This window comes from Triticum aestivum, chromosome 1B (genome assembly GCF_018294505.1).
Source record: "Triticum aestivum cultivar Chinese Spring chromosome 1B, IWGSC CS RefSeq v2.1, whole genome shotgun sequence".
NCBI lineage: Eukaryota > Viridiplantae > Streptophyta > Magnoliopsida > Poales > Poaceae > Triticum > Triticum aestivum.
In genome coordinates, this window is record NC_057795.1 from 510,544,036 (window position 1) to 510,550,657 (window position 6,622).

Consider the following 6,622-nt stretch of genomic DNA (forward strand, 5'->3'; position numbering starts at 1 on the left):
ATGAGCAAATCATTTCGCTTTGGTACTGTAAAAGACAAAATTCATAAATTTTTTAACACAATGCCTACTGTAAAATATCATTTCCACAATTTATATTGAGCAGTATAAGCCATAGAAACAAGCAAACAAGCAAACTATGCATTGAAAACATAATCTGTCAAAAACAGAACAGTCTATAGTAATCTGTACTCAAACCATGCTTATGCTACTCAAACAATTATGAAAAAATTAGGACCACGTGATAAATTTGTATATTAATATTCTGCAAAAAGAATCAACTCAAAATCAATCTTCTGTTAAAAATGAAAGTTATTTTCAGAGCACAAAAGTTCCTGCTTTTCAGCAAGATCAAATCAACTATCACCCAACATGATCCCAAAGGCTTTACTTGGCACTTTATTGAAACAAAAACAATAAAACATGATTACTACAGTACCATAATCATGTGAACACACAAAAACAATAGGTAAAAGTGTTGGGTTGTCTCCCAACAAGCGCTTTTTTAATGCCTTTTAGCTAGGCATGATGAGTTCAATGATGCTCGCATAAAAGATAAAAAATGAAACATAAAGAGAGCATCATGAATCACAAGTTCCACTCTCATAATAATTTTCAGTAGTATCATGAATAGATTCATCCATAGAACCATCACATAAAGCATTCTTTTCATGATCCAAAAGTATAGAAGATTTATCACTCTTTATGGCATACATGTCATCATAATAATCATCATAAGTAGCAACTTTGTTCTCATCATGATCAATTGAATCATCTTACAAAATAGTGGATGTATCACTAAATAAAGTCATGACCTCTCCAAATCCACTTTCATCAATATTGTAATAAGATTCAACACCCTCCAAAATAGTGGGATCACTACTACCTAGAGTTGACACTCTTCCAAACCCACTTTCATCATTGTAATCATCAATAGGAGGCATGCTATCATCATAATAAATTTTATTATCAAAAGTAGAAGGAATCAAAGGATCATATTCATTATGAAAAGCATCCCCAAGCTTGGGACAAGCATTATTTTCAGCAAATAAATCTTCAAACATTTCATACTCATCAAACATTGCATCCCCAAGCTTGTGGTTTTTCATATCATCATAATCATTCTTTTCAATAGCATGAATGGCACCGATAGTATAGCAAACATTATTATCATATTCTTACAAGCAAGTGCCAAAAAGATCTTCAAGGTCATAAGAGACATCATTGTCTTCCCAATCATAATCATCACAACAAGTAGTAGGCATCACAAAATCATACTCAATATCATCAACCTCCATCAACATATTTGATTCACTTTCATAAGGCACAACGGTGATAGGAGCAATATTACTTGGGAGAGTTACGTTTTTACCTCTACCTTTTCTTCTTTTCTTTTTCTTCTTCACCACCTCACGTGTTGGTTTAATCAAATTTTTCGAGCTTCTTGTTGAAGATATTGATTGGATAGGAAGCTCCTCCTCGTTACCTGATTCATCATAATAAACACTAGGAGGGTATTGGGAAATATTTTCCCTTTCATTAGTACTCTATTTGTTTTCTTGTCTTTAGATAGTTGGCAATATAAGGATTCTCAATGCAATTTTCTGCACAAAACATATAAATTTCCTCTAGATCAAAATCAAGAAATCTATTGAGATTAAATTTTGGAATATCCATAGTTATACGTTTCATTTCTTCATACCCTAAAAGAAGACTGAGCTCTTTATAATGCTCAAGGGTAATCAAGTTATCACAATTTTTGGAGACAATTTGATCATGAAACAAATAACATTGGAGATTTAAATGACCACGTTCATTGCAAAGTTCACAAGGATGGCGAAAAATATTAAATCTTTTAGCACAATCATCTAGCCTCTCCTCCAACTTTTTTGTTTCTAAATATTTATGCTTCTTACAAAATCCATCTTCCCTTTTTGGTGTGTGTGTGTGCACTCTCAATTTACTCCACAGAAATTGACATTCTTATAGGATACATCATTATCATGGCTAGTGCAATCATCATTAACATTTTGGATATTCGAAGAATTCATACTAACAACATTGCAATCATGCTCATCATTCGAATAATTTGTGCCAAACAATTTATTGACTTCTTCTTCTAACAATTGAGCACAATTTTCTGAACCATCATTTTCAAGAAAGACATTATAATGATGATCAATAATATGATGCAACCTTAATTCCATTTTTTTACGTAGTTTTCTTTTATAAACCAAACTAGTGATAAAACAAGAAACTAAAAGATTCGATTGCAAGATCTAAAGATACACCTTCAAGCACTCACCTCCCCGGCAACGGCGCCACAAAAGAGCTTGATGTCTACTATGCAAGTTTATTCTGGTAGACACGTGTTGGGCCTCCAAGCGCAGAGTTTTCTAGGACAGTAGCGTTTTTCCCTCAAGTGGATGACCTAAGGTTTATTTATCAATCCGTGGGAGGCGTAGGATGAAGATAGTCTCTCTCAAGCAACTCTGCAATCAAATACAAGAAATCTCTTGTGTCCCCAACACACCAAATACAATGCCAAATTGTATAGGTGCACTAGTTCGGCAAAGAGATGGTGATAAAAGTGTAGTATGGATAGTAGAGATGAGTTTTTGTAGTGGGGACAATAAAAAACAGCAAGGTAGTAAATAGTAAAATGGAGCACAAACGGTATTGCAATTCTTGAAAATGAGGCCTAGGGTGCATACTTTCACTAGTGCAATCTCTCAACAATTCTAACATAGTTGGATCATATGATTATCCCTCAAAGTGCAATAAAGAATCACTCCCAAGTTCCTATTAGCGGAGAACAAAAGATAGAAATTGTTTGTGGGGTACGAAACCACCTCAAAGCTATTCTTTTCGATCAATCTATCCTAGAGTTCGTACTAACATAACAATAAGCTATTCTTTCCGATCGATTTAATCAAGAGTTCGTACTAAAATAACACCATATGATGCATATCAACCAACTCTAATGTCACCTAGATACCCCAATGTCACCGCGAGTACCCATGAGTTAATTATACGATATGTATCAAACAATTTCAGATTCATAATACTCAATTCACACAAAGAACTACAAGGAGACCCCCAAAGTTTCTATCGAAGAAAAGATAATAAAAACGTGCATCAACCCCTATGCATAGATTACCCCAAAGTCACCTCGGGAATCCGCAAGTTGAGTGCCATAACATATATCAAGTGAATCAAAATAATACCCCATTGTCACCACGGGTATTCATATGCAAGACATATATCATGTGTTCTCATATCTGAACATTCAATCCGACAAGACAAAACTTCAAAGGGTAAAGACTCAATTTATCACAACAAGTGTAGAGAGGGGAGAAACATCATAGGATCCATCTATGTTAACAAAGCCCATGATACATCAAGATTGTGACATCTCAAGATCGCACGCGAGAGAGATTAAACACATAACTACTGGTACAAACCCTCAGCCCCGAGGGTGGACTACTCCCTCCTCATCGTGGTGGACGCCGAGATGATAAAGATGGCCACCGGAGATGATTCCCCCCTCCGGCAGGGTGCCGGAACGGGTTTCCGATTGGTTTTTGGTGGCTACAAAGGCTTGCGGCAGTGAAACTTCCAATCTAGGGTCTCCCCGAGGGTTTTTGGAATATTTGGGAATTTATAGGGCGAAGAAGAGGTACGGGAGGCCACCGAGGTGGGCACAACCCACCAGGGCGCGCCCACCGTTCGGCGTCGCAAAACCCCACTCTCCCTGTGTATTGTTGGGCAGCAATCGGCATACGAGCATAGGCCACACCCACGCACCATACACATAAGTTGGCGCACCGCCCTCCGCGCGGTCGTGCCTACCACCACCCCAAAACACACCGTCGTCAAGCCGTAGTCACGGCAGCGGCGAGTAGAAAACTGCGGGTTTGGTACCATGCGGTTTACCATGCCGGGAAAAAGGGACATGATCATGGTAACATGGCCCGAGGTGATGGCTCCTTTTCGGGCTCCTGTCGGCGGAACCCGAGGAGGCCGCTTTCTCTTGGAAACACGCCTTTTTCCGGCGACCGATGGATGTGCGAGCCGACCGATGGCAGCCTTCGAATTTAAAAACCATGGCACAGCACCGCACAATACACACCTGAAGCATCATAGTGAAAAAGAAGCCAGAGCTTTGACCGGATCAGGCAGGGCCGAGGACGCATGCGACCAAAGCACCGTTCGCCTGGCCGAGAGATGCGCTAGTACATGCAGATCAACACGCAGCCATACTGATACTAATAAGCAGTGGGGGTTTTATACTACTCGTTTGTTGGAATTTAAGTGCCCCGACGATGTGGGAGCGTTGGAGCTACGTCACACTCTATATAAGCTGCACTCCTCCTGAGCTGGGGTTAAGCAATCTCTGTAATCACACCCCTCAAGAAAAGCAAGCCTCATAGCACAAGACGTAGGGCTATTACCTCCACCGAGAGGGGCCTGAACTCGTTAAACACCGAGTCTTGCGCCTGCGATGTAGCTAGGCTCTACCCCTCTTCCATAACCCTAGTACTCATTGTTAGGATCGTAACCCCGACAACAGGTTCTTAATTTGAATCAGTTTATTCTAGTGGGGGAACGCTGAGTGAGGAGGATGTCCTCCCTCTTGAAGAGGTATTAGCCCTACGTCTCGAGCTCTAGAGTTGTGTTTTCTTAGGAGATGTCTGGTTACAGGAGGTTGCAAACCCTTGCCCGAGTGCTAGGGCGGCTTATATAGAGTGCACTGCCCCTCATTATGGCTACGTTACAAGGGGAGATAAGAGGTGTCGGTGTCAAAACCGGTAGACCTTGGGCATGGGGGGCTGAGCTATGAGATCAGATTGATGGGTAACAAGAGACGAGGGACAAGGTGTTTTACCCAGGTTTGGGTCCTCCTTAAGGAGGTAAAACCCTACGTCCCGCTCTTGCTTTTATTATGGGTGTATCAAACTACATAGTTGATCTACCTCGAGATCGTAAGTTGTGGATTAAACCCTAAGGGAACTGGTGGTGATGATGAATGTCCCTCTACCGACTAAACCCTCCGGTTTATATGGGCACTAGGGGTATCTAGGGTTACACATGGTCGTTAGTCATCTAGGGGTTACATGCTGAATCTAACAGATATACTTGGAGTACACGCCAAGTCCTCGGTCAAGCCCAATATGTTTGCGCCATGGGTTAGAGGCCTCCGGACTCCCTCCTCGTCAACGGGCTATCAGTCCAGCCCATGGACTATACCTGCTAGGCCAGGACCCCCTAGTCTAGGACACCGTCAAGAGGTAGAGTTACTACGGGCGTTACAAGGAAATGTCATTATAACTACGCTTGAAGTCCAACATTAAGTCCCTCGAATGTTACAGCTCCCACGTCGCCTCTTCAACTTCCATGTCCGAGTGTTGTGAATGAGGTCGACTGGTAGAAGCGTGTCCGAGTGGCTAGACTATAACCGAGTGGATATACAAAAGTGTGCATCCGAATACGCCTATGGTTCGGAGACCTTCCAACGATGATGTGGGGCCCTAGGCTGGCCCTTAATGTTAGGTCCATGGCACCACCCCTAGTAGGTGACCCCATCACCGGCCGAGGGAGCGCCGCCTGCTGCACGACCGGCTGAACACGCCTCCTCACCGCATCCAACCGGCTTCAGACTGCCCCACCTACCTCCATTGAACCCGCTCGTGTGCCGAGAAATCTACTTCAGCCACACGTTCGTTTGCCAGCCGACCGGCATTAAACACAATGTCGGCTGGCTCCTCGTGTCTGCCCGTTATTTAAACGAGGCCAGACGCCTGTCAAGAACTGCACCACACCTCCGCTCCCCATCTCCTCCTTGCACCATATTTTGCACACTTTCCATGACATCCGGCGAGCAGGAAGAGGGGTACTACGGCATAAAAGAAGGTTGGGTGGCCCGTTGAGCCTGCCTGTTGCGAGCTAGGAAACTCGCTGCTCCACCTCCCTTCCCACCCTAGGCGTCAGTACCATGGGCGAGGCTGTAGGTGGGCTAGACGAGATGCATGCCGCCGCTCCAAGCTTGCCCCTGGTGCAACAACTCACCGCTCCAAGCCAGATCGCATAGGAGTGGCCAGTTGTTCCACGTCGACACGTGGGGGAGCACGATGGCACATACACCATGGATGTTGTGGCCGCTGTTGTGTCATCACACTCTTCCCACACCTAAGGTCGCGCCATGCGCCGCAAACGTTAAAAAAATCACACCCTGTCGGCGGAGGCGGCCAGCACGTTCGTGGCCGCCGCTCACACCAAGGAAAATTAGGCCATGGGAGGCCACCGCCGATTCATGTTGGCTATCGCCATCGTGTCGCGTGCATACATAGTCGATGTCTTGCCCGGTTCAGCGCAGACCATCGACGACCCCCACCTCTGCTTCACGAAAGTGGAGTAGGGCACTCTTCCCCTCCGGCTGAAGCATGGCCACTCCGAGGAGCGGCGTGACCGGACATAAGGAAAATATGGCGGAGGCGGAAGCCACAGAGGGTAGCCATGTCGTGGGAATGGGGATCCGCCGCGACCAGCATTAGACTAGGTGATTAGTTGAAGTATGTCCGAAATTATGCCTCGAGAGTTGGACGAGCTCCGCTTTTAGTTGGAG